Source organism: Corythoichthys intestinalis, chromosome 2, assembly GCF_030265065.1.
Source record: "Corythoichthys intestinalis isolate RoL2023-P3 chromosome 2, ASM3026506v1, whole genome shotgun sequence".
Taxonomy (NCBI): domain Eukaryota; kingdom Metazoa; phylum Chordata; class Actinopteri; order Syngnathiformes; family Syngnathidae; genus Corythoichthys; species Corythoichthys intestinalis.
The window spans coordinates 64,246,304-64,262,967 of NC_080396.1; the positions used below are offsets into that span (position 1 = coordinate 64,246,304).

Here is a 16,664-nt window from a genome sequence, read left to right on the forward strand (position 1 = left end):
GTCAATTAATTGCATGGACCTTATGTAGAGTATATGATTAAACGCTATTTAACTGCACGTTTTGTTACCTGTGTAAATGTACAATAAAATAACATTTTGATATACTGTAAGTTCTTAATACTCTTATTAACATATGAGTGAGCAAATCTGCTTACCTTTTGCTAAAAAGAAAAAAAAAAAAAAAAAATGCACTGTGAAACTCTTCATACTGTAATGAGCCGTATTGTGTACTTTACTGTTATTACACTAGAGCAGGGGTCGGCAAACCAAAACATTGAAAGAGCCACATTAGACCAAAAAAAAAAAAAAATTGAAAGCCATAAATAAGCCTAATAATGACAGAAACACATGCTGTATGTATGCATTAGCTATATTAGCCTACTATCAAAATGACTAAGTTGGCTAAAAATACAATAATAATAATAATAATAATAATAATAATAATAATGATTGATGATGACATAATGATTTAATGTTTATTTTCGCTGCAGTGCATCCAATGCACCACGTGACTACTCTGTTGTATAATGCCACCTCAAGTTTAACTTCATTACAATATTAATTATTTCGTTGCTTTTATGAAATTGTAGAAATACAATAAAGAAATCTGATTTTTGATGTCATTTTTATTTTGAGGTTTCGAAAACCAACAAAATGGAACGTGCATTACATGCCCCTTATCTGGACATGTCTTTGATTTTCTTTATTACCTCGGTTTTGTTTTTGAAGTCTGCAATTAGGTGTTCTGATAGTTCATGAATGTCTTCACTTCATGTACTCACCATCTGTGAACGGTTTTCCACGCTTTATTATCTTCCGAGTTGTAACCAAACATGCAGCAGTAGTGGAGTTTGGCAATGCAATCCACTTCTTAAATCTACTTTTGCGCTCTTCAGAAGTCATACTTTTTCTCTCACTCCCAACTAGGTACTCGCCTGCCGGTTTGTTTACAATAGCCATCTGCCTGGCATCCCGACCTGCTGATAGAAACGTGTATCGGGGTCTATGAAGCAAGTCTTTGTTGACAGAAATGTTGAAATTTAATATTTATTCTGGACATTTTTACAGCATTGGAAAACGTTAAGAATGTTTGTGTCATTTTTGTCCTCCTGCGGAAACCATATCAAAACAAAAAAAATATTTCCCTCAACCATCTTTTTCCCATTGTCAAACATTTTTTAAAATGCTCCAGGGAGTCACTAAGGCAGCACTAAAGAGCCGCGTGAGGCTCTCAAAACTCGGGTTGCCGACCCCCGCACTAGAGTAAGAGTCATAGTAATACTGTAAAACTAAACACACAACATTTTTGTCTCAGAGACCACTAGAGCTGCATTCTGCTTGGCCAAACTATCTCCATAATCCCACAGGCCAAGAAGTCCAGATCGGACTTCTTCAGCTCAGTGGCATCACTTGGAGCGAGTGTCCACATACAGGTTCACGGAATGCAACTACAACAGGCACTAATTCACCTAACGGCCACAACTCCGGTTGGCAGTCTCTGCAAAGGAAGTGCATAACATGGTCCACTCGGACTCAATGTCCCTCGTCTCTCCCTGAACATGGCCAAAACGCCGACGGAGATGGGAGCTGAAGATCCTTCTGGCAGGAGACTCTGCCAGGCGTTCCCAACAGACCCTCACAAAACATTTGTGTCTGCCGGCTCACACAGGCATCCATCGCGGCCATCCTAGCCAACTCACCACCATGTGGTGTTGACAGCTCCACCCCTCTTCACCTGTGTGTCCAAGTCAATGAAACTACTGCGATCAAAACATTAGATCTTTAAATGACTATCTTTTAAAATAAATTAATGCCTGTTAATGGCACTGAATTAAAAAGTATATATGTTTCAAGAATACAGTACATTAGTGACCAAGAGACGTCGATTTTGATTTTTATTATTTTTAGAGTTGTCTGATAATGACTTTTTAACTAATATCCCGATATTGTCAAACTCCGAAAATCCGATACCAATATCAAACCGAGACAGATATATGCGGTCGTGGGCTTAACATATTCTGGCTAATTGCATTGTGATGCCCAGGTCAAATGGTCTGCACAAATAACAAATCCCCCTGCATCTTAGTTTGGAGACATCTAATGGTCAATAAGCATAACTGCTGTGCTAAGCTGTGACCAGCCCTTATACAAAGGCAGAAGGCTTCTACAATCACTATGAAGGCAACATGCATATTGGCCCAAAGCTGATAATGAAAAACGTGTCAATACAACAATGTCAATATTAATCGTTATTTCAAAATGCTTTTATCGACTGATATTATTGCTACCCGATAATATCAGACAACTCTAATTATTTTTATGACTATCATCACAAGAGCACTAGACCAAGATTTAACGCTCACAAGCAATTGTAGTGCACATCATGGAGAGAGGAACAGATCAGAAAAGGTAAATGAAAAGCTGTCACATTATAGTTATCAGTCTGACGCAGACGTCGAGGGCGCTGTCATCTTGCAAGCGACGCTCTAGTCGCTACTCTGAGCTCTCACTGCATGACATTGAATTAGCATCCGCCTGTGGGCTGCCACGATAAGCGCTGATTGTACTTTACACAGTGTGCTTAAAAAGAGAAAACATGTAAAGGTTATCATGTCTCTCTGGAGCTAGCCTGGTCTTATGCTCCTCCCTCCCACTTGCCTCCCAGGGGCAGCCTTTTGTGGAACACGGAAATATGGTAAACAGATTGAGGGGAAAAAAGAATGACAATCTGTCAAAACATCTACGAGAGTTGATATTGCAACAATGTGGTAGAGAGGGATGGGGTTAGAATAAAAGAATAAGGGAAGTCTTTTTTTTTTAACTTGGTTTCAAAGGACACACATATTCATGATGGACAGTAGTCAATTAACCTAAAATGTATTTTCGGGGCTATAGAAAAAGAGGCCAATCTGTATACAAAACCCAAAAATTAAAGTGTGAGTATTCAAAGCATTTTAAAATGATATCGGATAATATCAACGTCGGTTTTTCATTATTGGTACTGGGCTAATATGCATGCTGCTTTCAAAATGAATGTAGAAGCCTTCTGCTTTTGTACAAGGGCTGGTCATAGCTTAGCACAGCAGTTATGCTTATTGACCATGAGACGTCTTCTGCCAAACTAAGTTGCTTGGGATTTGTTATGTGAGTAGACCATCAGCATCAAATTGTTGAAAATTAATGAATACTAGTATGTTAACTGCACCAACGCATATATTGGTATTGGTTTGATATCAGTTATTGATTAAATAAGTATTAGACAACTCGAGTTGTGACCACTGGGCAATGCCATGGGCGGAGCTTGGGGTGGGCGCCGGCGATAGAGGCCCGATTTTTGGCAATAAAGGGGGTCTGAGTGGGAGAGGTTAGGGTGTAAAAGAGAATGCATGATGACGCGCAGAGCTTTAAGTATATGATTGTTCAAATCTCTCTTTCAGCACCCCACCAACCCTCATCGGACTGGAGGGGTCCGTGAAAAGATTTCCGCTACCACCCCCGCAGCGAAAAATTTATGCTAGCAACCCCATTTCTATCCTACGCGATGACAACATTATGCAAACGCTCGATAGTTTATTCCCATGCGATTTAAAACACATTACAAATGTACAATTCTCAACCAATCAGGAGTTGAGAAATTAATTGCTGACTGTAACGCTCTACTGTAATTCGCACCTATGATGATATAAGTCAATGAATATACATCAGCCTAAATAATTGTAAATCATTGTCATTAACATTTAGCATCGATATTATCTGTAATTGAGGCTTGTAATGTTTTTATCAGCATGACAAGCAGGCGTCTGCATGTTGAATTTCAGCCCAATCCATATTTGTTCCAAGACTTGGGTCCAACTCGTTCTCCCCTGGGCTTTACGTCCGACACTTTATTATTTGTAAGTTAAGCACTGCATACAGCTATTGAAAATGTCTTGGTAAGACAATTCAGGATGTAGATGAAGTGCTCCAGTTGGACTCCTGGTGATTAACTGATTGACAAAGGTGTGTGTCAGGCAACTTTTTTCTGCTTGTGCTTAAAATTATTTTCAGTTTGCAAATAACACACACACACAACCCATCAAGATATGAGTTATCTCACCGAGCCTAATAAGGCTTAAAGCCGATTGGCACCTTGTACCTTGAGTCGCACACCAAACAATTTTTACGAAGCCCAAAGAAATGCTCCACTGAAACACCGCTGTGAAATTTCATTCCAACATGCATCCGTCAGAGTGCAAATTTATCAGTCAGTTGCACATGTCGTTCTGAGTACATGACTGGGCCAGCAAAACTCAAGTTCCAGAGCTAGGAAAATAAAAAAGGGCTGAGTTGGCAGAGCGGCGGGAGTGCTGACTAACCAAGGAGTGCATCAGACTCCATCCCTGAATGGCGGAGGTCAGTTTAAATAAATGTGTCTTCAGGCTGCCGCACTGTGGATATGACCTTGTCGCTTCTTCAGTGGAGAGCAACAACTTGTACTGAGCGGAAATCTGCGAAGCGGTCCAACTAGCCCAGGGTTTTAGTACAGTGGTACCTCTACTTACAACGTCTGTATAAACCTAATTTTCAGGTTACGTCACATTTATACGGGAAAATATTGCCTGTTGTTAAAAAAGAAACATCAGGTTATGAGAGGCAAAAATACTATTCCATACAGTAAAAGATACGTATGTACTTCCTGCTTTTTTGCTTTTAAATGTCGCGGCAAAAGATCCTGCTGCCCTATTGCTCATAATCTTCCCATCATTCCTCTGTAATGGGATTCTTGCTCTCCTATTGGCCTCTTGGGCTTTCTTCCACATAGTATAAATCAATACATTGATTTATACTAACTTTTATGTGTATTGGTTCAGCATACACCGTTCAATTCAAACCTTGGTTTTCAAAAACTAGTAAAAGAAACATTTTGAAAACTAGGCAAAATTTCTGGATTTTATGAGCAAATTTAAATTGCATTATTTAAACATAAATTATTTTAACATACACAATAAATACAAGCTTGTCAATCATCTCTTAACTATACAGGTATGCAAAAAACAAAACAAAAAAACAGTCTTAAGACAACTCCACATTGTCTAAATAAAGAAATTCAATATAACTGAAAAAACTTCTTTGTCAGGGAATAACAAAAAATAAAAATAAAAAATGGAGCCATCCTTCAGGTAAAAAAGTACTGCTTTTGTCCACAAGCACAGCCAAACTCAACAACAACAACAACAAAAAAAGAAAGCTCCTGTGGCCTGACCACAGAAATCAAATAAAAAGTAAAATGGGGGAGAAGGGCGCAAAACTCAGTTCACTACATTTCTCCCAGTTTAATTAATGTTAATAGTAGAAAACATATACAGGAGGACATTTCTCTCTAAGCAGCTACCAACTCAATTTTTGCAGGTTAGCAAGTCCACATAGTTTAATGTTATGCTAACTCTGATGCAGGTTAGACTTTCAGTAGCAAAATTAGTGGTGTGTTCCCCACTTCCACAAAATTGACATCTTTTTACATTTCATAAGGTGGCTGCTGCTGGCTGAAAAAAATAAAATTCGTCTAATATCCCTAATATCTAATGTCTGTGAGTGGGTGTTTGTGTGTGTGTGTGTGTGTGTGTGTGTGTGTGTGTGTGGGGGGGGGGGGTCAAGTCGTCATCCAATCAAATGTGCATTTAGGAGGAAAAAATGGACCGGCACATTAAGCAAGTGAAAAGAGGTACATTTAAGTCTGAACATAATAAAAATAACTCACCTAATAATGGTGGGGTCAAATACAACAATTAAAACATATGGAAAGACAGTCTAATGACCTATATAACTGAAGTCATTATATAACCCAAATAAAGTTGCTTAAAAGTTGGTGGGGACAATTTGAGCATCCTGTACAGTTGGTAGTGTTTTGTCCCTACCGTCCCTATGCAAAACTACGCTCTTGGGTTATACTACTGATTGTTCAATTCACACCAAGCATTAACAAAACATTCAACAGCGTGTCAAGAACCTATGACTCTTGTGTCTTAATATTGTAAATCCATTGAGTGTTCTCCCTTCATTTATTTGGGGGTAGGGTCATTACTGTTTGAAAATGTGTTATTAGTTAAATTAACATGTGCTGTTTATATTGTAGAATTATTTCAGGTAAAACAAAATGAAGTTCACCTGTATATGATGAATGGGCAGCACTAAAGCTAACTAAGGTATCACTTCAGTACTGGAAGCTTACAATAAATAAAGGACTGTAATCCAATCCAAGTTAATTTGAGTACTGCAAACTACATTTTCTAAAGCAGCAAGTTTGCAATTTTTTTTTTTTTTTTTTTTTTTTTTTTTAAGTAAGTCCACTTATTATAATTTACAGTGTACTGTTAAGTTGATTGAAAACATTCTGCGATAATAATCATATTTTATGGTTTAGCATGAACATTCTAATGCTAACAGGGAGCACAAAACTTAAAACTCCAATGAAAAGAGTTTGCCATTTAAGAATATATTGATGAATCTGATCCAAATCATATCCAAATTAATGCCTTACGTAGTAGGATGAAAATCTTTATTCTTAGTCCTCCATTATTTCATGTTTCCATGGCGTCAATGTTGACTGACATCAACGAAACTCATGCACCACTCATAATAACAGCTCTAAAGATATACTGTATGTTTGTGTGTGTAGTGTTGACATGGTGAATGTCTGGGAGCTGCACTGTCATTGTGCTTCGAGTGCTTGTGGAAGTACCATAATCATAACCAATGATAATAATAGTAATAATGAAATACTATTAATCAAAACAACAGGAAAATGTTAAGGCTGCACGAACAGCAAAAATAAAAAATGAGTATCTGCAAAACGTGTGACCCCTTGCAAAGTGTGGATAAAAGCTCGGAGCTAAAATAAACAGTCTCGCAAGCCTACTCTTATCACAGTTTCTATCAAGCCACATGCGATAACGGTGTAGCGGCATGGCAAGAAGAAGGCCAGCAGAGAAAAATAGACAGCTTGGGGAGAAGATTAGAACCAGAGCTTGGAGATGCAATGTGCAGACGTCATCAGACAAAAGAGGTCAAAACAAAGGAAAACGAAATTTGAATGTGAAAGTAAAAAAGAGAGACCATCTGCGTTGGCCAACACAAGAAGCCCATAGCAAAAGACAATGAAGTTTTAACCGATTACGTCACCACATTGTGGCTATTGTATTTGAATGACATTTATTGTTTATTTAAAATTTTTTTAAAAAACTCTTGTAGCTTGTTAATCTTCACTGGGTTTGTGCATTGGACAATAAGTGTGTTTGCAAATAGAATGGTTGGGGAGTATTAGAGTATTAAAAGTATTAGCCCAGTTATCGTTGATTAAAACCCTTTAACACTGGATGTGTCGGCAGCGACACGTTTACGCATATCATCTTTGAAGCCTCGCGCTGTAATTACGTCACCCACGTGCCACTGGTTGGTCTCATTTAAAAGTGTGGAAATTGAGGTCCACGCCAGTTTTTACTTGAAGTCAATCGACCAAGTAAAATGGGAGATAGTCGTTTGAGTTTTATCATGTTATTTCCCTCATAAATAAACATTAAAAGGCCGCATGGACCATGTGTGTATGTCCATATTTCCATCATTTCTTGTCCTTTTTCAAAACCAAAAGAACCACAAAAGTCTACATATCCCAGGAGCCATTGTGAGGTCATGAATGACGGACATAATGTGAACATTTAGGGAGGTGAGGTAGCGAGCAACGGCCGGTTTGATTGCGCGAGCGACTTTGAAACATGTGGAATGAATCGAAAACTAAATTTAGCCCAAGCTAATGCATTATTTCATCAACTTGAGGAAGAGGATGAAACATGATGTTTTCTTCGGATAAGTCGGTGAGTTGGGAAGAGTGACAGGCTGACAGCGCAAATGGCGGAAGAGTGGGTTGTGTGACATAGTGTATGACACAGCCCTTTGTCTTGTTGAAGGCGGAACTGAGTCGCATGCCTTCAGTGGCATAAAATTGAACTGAACTAGTTTATTGTCAATATTTTTGAAAATACTTTTTTTTTCAATGTTATATTAGATTTTTTTTCACTATCAATCTTTTCAATTTCTAAATAGATGTGTGTTCGAGAAGCTTGATTGCATGTACCGGTATATACTTTTAATAAGATGATGGGTGCAATACCTATCCTCCAAAACGTTTTTGTGTCTGTTGATTATCAAATATCAAAACTACTCAGTCTTATTTTTTTCTGTTCAATTTTTATCCTAACAAGTTGCATAAATATTATTAAGCTTCAAAACGGTTCGTCGAGCATGTTTGGTTGTCAATGGGACATCAAAATTACAAATATTGACGAAATATCTGGGGATATTTCTGTCTTTTTGGTTACAAAATGTTGATTATAATTAGTCAGTGAAGAAAACAATAGTTTGGCCATGAAGATTATCGTGTCCTGAAAAAAGGGACCGAACCAGACCATTCTAAACATTTTTTCTTAAAGGCAACATCATAAGCATGCAAATTCAGACAAAATAGGCTAAGGTGTTAAAGGGTTTTAAACCACTGCATGCAGACTGTTGTAAATGTACAAATATCCCAAAGGCTTCACTTGAGGCACTAAGCCATGGATTTGACCTTAAATTCATTCCAGAAGACAAAGATAGAGTTCCAAATCCATGAGGTTTAGCATGCCATTCCATGACGGTGCAGAAGCAGCTCTGATTAGAGCCAAAAGGGCATTCAAGCAACAATTTCTTCTGAGAAGACAACGTAGAGGAACATGTTTAACACATGAGTAACAAAACTTTATAAGGATTTACAGGTGGAACGTCTTTAATCGCTTAAAACTAGTGTTTGGAATGTGAGATTAGCAGTGTAAAACCTTCAGGGTTTAAGTGAATATGCACTGACATTTAAGCACCATTCAGTAATCCCTCACTTTGTTCAGTCATGAGCTGACAGTAAAAATGTTTGGATGACAAATGACTAAATCATTACTTCTCAAACTGTGGGGCGCGATGCCGGGGAAGGGCGCATGTGACCTCGGGGGACATTCATATCTGCCGTACTAGAATAAAGTGTAATTGCACATCTACTCAGTGGGTGGCAGTGGCGCTCTAATTTTGAGAGTGTGAGCAGTATTTTTTTAACCAAACAAGAGCACACACGAAAGAGCAGGAAATATGGAGAGCTAAGACGAGGAAATTTGACGAAGCTTATGTAGCGTTTTGCTTCACTTTTAATACAGTTGGAGACAAGGAAAGACTTGCCTGGCACAGCCAGACGGTTATTCCTGTATTTTTCAAACACTGTGAGTCACTTTGATGGTTAACGCAGTTATTGCAATTTAGTTGTTTTATCACAATAGATTGGTTTATTTACATTTCAAAAACCAGTAGCCATTCATTTACGAATGTGATTGCACTTTAGTTTACATATTTAAATGTTCAGATATTAAGATTTGAATGAGGCAAAAAACATGCGTTTTCTCTCAAATATATTGTTATAATCATTTGTTTCATATGTAATGTAATTATTTTCTGTATGAAAATTAATTTGGTGTTCAAAAAGTCTTTTCAAACTTGAAAAAGAGGGGGTTGTCTTATAATCAAGGCCGTCTTATATTCGGGCCAATACGGTAAGTTTGGTTTTTTCCGTCAAATTGTTTGGCATATTGTACTCTAAGTTAATGCTTTTAATCAATTTGAATTCAATATTATTTATTGGTTTTATTGAATTTTACTTTTCCTGATGTACCTTAAGTGGATTTTCAGGTTAAGATACGCATCAATGGGAAAATACTGCCTCTTGTTCAGAAAGAAATTTCAGGAAATGAAAGGCACAAATAAAGTATGGCTGGTACTCGCAGCTCCCAGAGTTGACTGAACGTATAATGCTTAATAGCTGCTCTGCTTTTGGCTATTGCCTAACATTCCTCTACCGTATGTGTATTTCTGTATCTCATTGTCTTTGTCCCTCATGTTCCCACAACTTTACAATGAGTGTATTAGTTTTGATTCTTTATTTTTGGTGTTTTACATTATGCAGAACTCTGATTTTATGTTTATTGTTCAATAATCTAATTGTGAAATGTATTTTTACATGTTTTGATGCAATTTTATGCATTATATTTATTAAAAAAAAAAAAATATATATGTCTGAATTTTGGGGGATAGATCAGGGAATTTACATGGAAAATGTCTTTCTACTTACAGAATTTAAATTAAGAAACTACTTCCAGAGACAAGTTCATAAGTAGAGGTACGACTATAATAATTCTATAGAAAAATGATACTATTTACAGTGGCGGTGGAGATTTGGGGGGGGGGGGTGCGAAATGTTTACGTCTTCCTGAGGGGGGTGTAACAGAAACTTATTGAGAAGCACTGGACTAAATGAAGAATGAGTGACTGATGACCTAAATGCCTTGAGTCGAGGATGTCATGATAATCAGACTAATTTGAAATTATTCCAATTATCAACAGTGGGAGATCGAAAAGCTGCAAAGATTTAGTGGAAACTGCTGTGTGTATGGCAGTGCGTGAATAAGGTGATAAAATCAATTGACCAGACAGTCAGTTGCTCACCTGATGTTAATTTTTGATACTTTTAACCACCTTAAGTTTTATGCATGTTTTCCTCAGGCAGGAAACCTAGAAACCTTTTCTAAGAACTACATCTCTCATGATGCTTATCGACAAAACAACAATATGGGCTCTATTAATTGATTTTTTTTTTTTTTTTATTGCCTGGGGTGGATTTTACAGTGTGATTGGGCAAGAGTTCTGGTTTTTGTTCCTTCCGATTGAGCACAAACAGTTTAACCAATGAGATTTCTGTTAAAACAAGCAGTACCCACAGCCATGTAGAAAGAGTTGCAACACTCCCATAGGGATCCATTATATGATTCTACTTCCGGGTACTTCCCGGTAATGGAGCTTCAAATAGTTCCCAACATCGCTTCAACGAGGGCGGACCTCATTTATTTGAATGGCTGTCTGTCAAGTAAATTCGGAGGTAAGTTGATTATAAAAACGACGGCTTTTAAATTTTCAACTGTCTACATTTTATCACTGGTGCTTAATCTATGTACATGATGAGCTTTATTTGTATGTGCATGTCGTAATTATATATAACAGTATTTTTATCTTGGTTAACGAGCGATTTTCTCTTACTTTTTAAGCTGACTCTGCTAACTGGGAAGGTATCGCCAGGGATAAATTACTTGTGACGCATACACTTGTCTGTATTTGTGAGTATTGGTAGACGACTTGCTTTCATGTGCTTTTTAGTTCGATTTTGTAAGCTTTGAAGGTATCGCCCTCATCGCAGAGTACCAAGTTAATGCATGACAACCTGTATTCTTTACATCAAATGTTTGACATTATTATATTTTAGAGATGTTTATGTATTGAAAAGTGATGCCAAGGAATAATGGACACAAAATTATAATAGAAAACTAATTTAATATACATATCACCACTGTCAGAAAACCATTACAGCTCTGCTTGTGCTTGGAACTATTCACACCCATGTGGCCCTATGTGGAATACAGTGATCCCTCGGTACTTCACGCTTCAAACTTCACACCCTTAATGCATCGCAGATTTTTTTTCAATTTAAAAATAATAATAATAATAATAAATACAGATGAGCCGAGCTGATCGCACTGTCTCACGCTAGCTCCTTCCCTCTCTTTCCCTGCTCTTTGTTCGTCAGTGAGTGAACTGGAGTTGCTTAATAAAGTACACGATGATTAACAGACGGTTAAACTTTGATCTTGCCAGAGACTCGACCTTCAAAGCGCCTCATGCGTCAATCATCGTTTAACTTGTTTTACAGTTGCTGTGGCAAGTCATTGTGCGTAAGTGAGCAGCTGGAGCGGATTTGAGTGGACACTCAATGAAGCATTAAATAAAGACAAATATGTAAAAAAAACCAACATTTTTTAACTTTTTTTTTTTTAGATGGAATGGGCGTCTCGTTTTTTTCTTGTTTAAAAATAGTTCTGTGGGACAGTAACATGTTTAAAACTTATCATGATCAATACATGCTCAAAAAACATTTATTAAACTATGTATATACATAAGGTATACTTTGGAGAAAAAAGGTAAAAAAGCATGTCTTATATGTATATCTTTCCAATGATACATCTGAATAAATACATTGAACAAGAACAAAAATATATATTTATATATTTTTTTGGGAGTGGTGCTGCTTTGCGGTTTTTCACTTATCGCTGCGGGTTCTGGTCCCCATTAACTGCAAAAAACAAGAGATCACTGCAGATTTGAGACCCGTGGCCTAGAGACAGTCTTCCCGACCCTGATTGCGTCATTTATGTGTAGAAATTTGCAAACTTCAATCTTGTTTGTTGAATTGCAGATCTAAAAAACAAAAAGAAATAAAAGAACAATTAAATTGCTTCTAATTTGGAACACTTCTAAAGTCACTCTTAGGACCTTTTTTGATCAAACCAGTTTCATAAATTTAAAAAAAAATCGTGTTCCAAAGGATCAGGATGGTTACCAGTGAATAAACAAGATTAAGTCAGAAAAATGGTTTATATGCTTGACAGGCAACACCCCATCAATAGCAAACCACATTAGAGGCCGATGTAACGACTACAAATATACTTGGGACTAAAGGTCAAATAGGTTATTAATTGGAATTAACCCCATTGGCTTCTATGCAATATGCACAGTTCCCTTAAAAGCTTTGCGACTTTGGACTCCATCAGCTGTCTGCTGGAAGCATTTCAATGAGGCAGCGAGCAACAGATTCAGTCTTTAATGCACTGGCCGCTAATGGAGTACAGGGTGCAGTGCAGCGGGAAACCACTGAAAATCAATTTCCTCTTGCTTTAATCATAGTTCTCTCTAAGTTAATTAGTATCTGCTGAGTGTTTAGAGGGCGGCAGGGAGGGGCCGACTGTTGAGCGTCTGAGGCGGTTGAAAGTGACGTTGGGGAATGTAGCTTGGGCAATGGGACTGCATGCGGTGTGGACTGTGGAGGCTATTCGAAGCTATGAGTCATTGGAACTAATGGTGCTTGTGGTGCATGTCATATTGTGATATTGGGAGATCCAATCTGGGCGACTGTGTCAATCGCCGTTAAAGCCTATCTGTTGTGTGCATAAAACCTCATCTTGCTCACCGTCTACACCATAAGTGACCCTTATTTAACCAGTGTTAGTAAAAAGCTGAGGATGAGGGTGATGTAAAAACAACATAAGATAATGAATAGGATTGTGAATAGATTGTTATCAGGCCAGAAACAGGAAATGGTTTAACTGAAGTCCAAAGCTGTAAGTAAGGATTTTTTTCCCTAACTAACATTTCTTGCATTATTGTTTTCAAATATTTGAAATGATAATACTTCTGTAGGTATATATTTTCATTAATTCACATAGTTCATTTCACTTGGATTATTCATTTTCATATTGCTCGGCATATTCGCTGGGTGGCTGTGACTTGTGACTGCTATTATTGATAAGGAATGAATGGGCAGCAAGGCCATTATTGCTGATAAGTTATTGTTGTCCTGGTTCACATCTGCGCAGTGAATTCCCATTGGGCCGATTCTCTCAAGTCTTTTCGTGGGGTTAACTTGTGGGCTGATGCCAGCCTGCCTATTTGCATAGCCATAGTAAAAAGTGTTTGATTGTCAGAGGTCAGGACCGAAACTTCTTGAAGGCATTGTCGTGCACTCGAGGACCGAGGTCTGCATTTTAATTGTTAATTTCTTAATAAATGTGTTTATCTTAGGTGTTTATCATTTTTCTTGTTACTCCAGGAATGTGTGTCATCATCCTCTGTCCATTTGACAGAAACTAAAAACCACGTAACCATTGGAAGTTGGCTCCAGCTGTCTTTGCCACGACGTTTTCTCTATTCCTGTGAAATGCAGACCCTCTTTTAAGACACAACCCGATTTCAAGCAACCATATGTCATGACTGTTAGCCAGTGTCAGATAATGGCATTAAAATTTGTAATTAACAAGAATACTCATCAATGGCAGTGAATAAAGAAAGTTTTAGAAATGGCACATAAAGGTATACAGTGGTACCCAGGGGCGGACTGGTAATCTGTGGGTTCTGGAGGATCACAGAACGGCCGGTGCCCTGGACGGCCGGCGGCCGCCATTCATTATACATCACTGTTTTTATCCCCCCTAGCCTCTGATTATCCAATCCGACAGGTGGCAGCAATGCGCCTGCTGTTCATCGCCAGTCTGATAGAAGAACGAAGAAAGCACAAAGTAGCCTTAATTGGTTCTTTGTGGAAGCAAACTAGCGACGAGCGTCAATGCCCAATATGGATGGTGGTGGCAAAAAAAGAAAAGAGAAGGGTGGCGCGGAGAAGGTTAGGGAGAAGAAAAAAAAAAGAAACTGGAGAGCGAAGCATTAAAATGTCATAAGTTGACAAATATTTTCGCAAGCAGCAGTCCATACAACGGCCACGTCGGGTAACAGCAGCTCAGCCCCCGGCGATGGTGAGAGGGGGAGCGGGAGCCGCTCTGACGTGCAGCCGGTGCAGGGAGAGAGAAAAGAAGAGGGAGGGTGCAATGATAAGCTGGTGGAAGTTCCCCAGACAAGCGCAGGGCAAGTAAAAAGGGATGAAGAGGGTCACTTGCTCGGTATACTGGCAATTGTTATCCACCAGGTAGCTACATTTTAAATGAAATAAATGACAATTAAAGGGTTAGTGCCAGCTAGTCCGTTTGCAATCGTGTCAAGTTACAGTATGCTAGTCCTACTATCACTCTCCTAAGGAAAAATATTTTAGCTGTAAAACAACGTATGCACACGCAGCAGCAATATTAATTCAGAAGATATATAACAAAATATTAATAAAATGAATGGTTTTACTTTAAAGTTTAGTTAGTTAAATTGATATGATATATATTTTTAATCATGTATATATCGTTTTGTTTTCTGGTTAATACTTTCCAATGAAGGTTATGTACCCAGGATTTGTCTTGAAATGTTTATTGTATTTTCATTGAAATTTATTATTTGCATGGCAAGATTAATTATGGCAGGGGTCTCCAAACCAGTCCTCAAGGGCCACTGTGGGGCCTGGTTTTTATTTCAACCGATCGAGTACCGACAGTTTAACCAATGAAGTTTCTGCTAAAACAAGCAGCACCTGACTGCAATCAACTGATGACACTTGTAAGACACCAGATTGGTGCATAGGTGTTGTCTTGTTTTGTTGGAATGAAATCCTGCGCCTGCTGCGGCCCTATGTGGAATGGTTTGGAGACCACTGAATTATGGCATAAACGATGAAATCATTTTATATATAGAGATATATTGTAATCAATTGGATACATAAAACTTGCTTTGAAAAATAAAAATTCTTTGTTTAGGAACTCCAGTTCAGCCTTGCAATACTTTGAGCGCCCCAAGTCAGACTGTCACAGTCTAGACACATTTTCTTCATTTTCTCTCAAAGTGCACGAAATTGTTGCATTTTACAATAAAATGTACAAAAAAAAAAGTCTCGGGTTGCATGCCCCCGGACCCCCTAGGGGGGTCTGTGTTTCCCTTCGTATAGCGATTCTTGTGGGCTGGGCCGAGTCAAAGTCCAGGGCTGCTTTTTAGTCCCAGTCCGCCCCTGGTGGTACCTCTACATACGAATTTAATTCGTTCCAGGAACTGGTTTGTAAGTCGAAATGGTCGTATGTCGAGCGGGATTTGCCCATAAGAATACATTATAATTCTATGATTTTGTTCGACAGCCCAAAAACCTACGCTAAATCCTTAATAAATACTGCATGTACAATTAATAATAGCAATTAGACATTGCAAAACAAATGAATTAATAAATACAAATCAGAAAAATAATGAATGGAAATTTTGAAAACGTTTTTATTGCCACCTTAACTTATAGAGACTGGTGAAACAGGTGGTAGGAAAAGGCGGGTGCATGTGGATACGGTGAGCCTTGTTTTGTCTAATTTAACAAATGGATTAAATGACCAAACTTTGAAAAAAAGAAATAACAAAAGTTGTTTTTATTGAACTATTGACCTTATCTTACTGGCGAATGGAGGTCGTAGGGAGGACACAGCGGGTGTGTAGGTAGGTAGGAGGAGGACCTGTGAGCCTCCTTGTCTAACCAATTCACTAACACGCACATATTTTTATATTTTCTATAATTTCCTTCTTAATTTCAGTGGTAAGCGTCACCTTTTTTCCTTTTTCACCACCTGCACTAACCTTCTTGGGACCCATGTTGATTTCTTTCACAAGAAAATTTGCTGTCCGTCCGGGTTGCAGCGAAACAATGAATTACGACGCTGTCATAAATCGTCGTATTTCACGCATGTCTTCATAAGTCGAGACAAATGACAGGTCTAGTTTTACGTCAGATATTGAAAGGATTGTATGTCGATGTGATCGTCGAGGTACCACTGTATATACCCACTTTTATCTGTAAATTGAACAGGTGTGACAAAGTTGATTCATAATTATGGGGTAGACCGGTATGGGATTTCAAATTGCCGATGCTGATACCGATGTCTAAAAAAATTTCAGCCGATTGCCGATACCCAAAACCCGATTTTGTAAGCCGATATAATTTTTTAAAGCACGTAGATTATGAAAGGCATTTTAAAAAAATGCTTCCACAGCTTCAAATTTACATGGAAATTAATTCGGTCTAGTGCTACCAAATTATTATGATTATACACACT

The 16,664-nt window shown here is 38.1% G+C and overlaps 1 protein-coding gene across 6 annotated transcripts in view; it reads right to left on the reverse strand.

The window, feature by feature from the left end:
• The window catches only part of tafa5l (TAFA chemokine like family member 5, like), a 165,794-nt gene that overhangs the window by 37,695 nt on the left and 111,435 nt on the right, over positions 1 to 16,664 (reverse strand). The gene's annotated exons all lie outside the window — the stretch shown is intronic.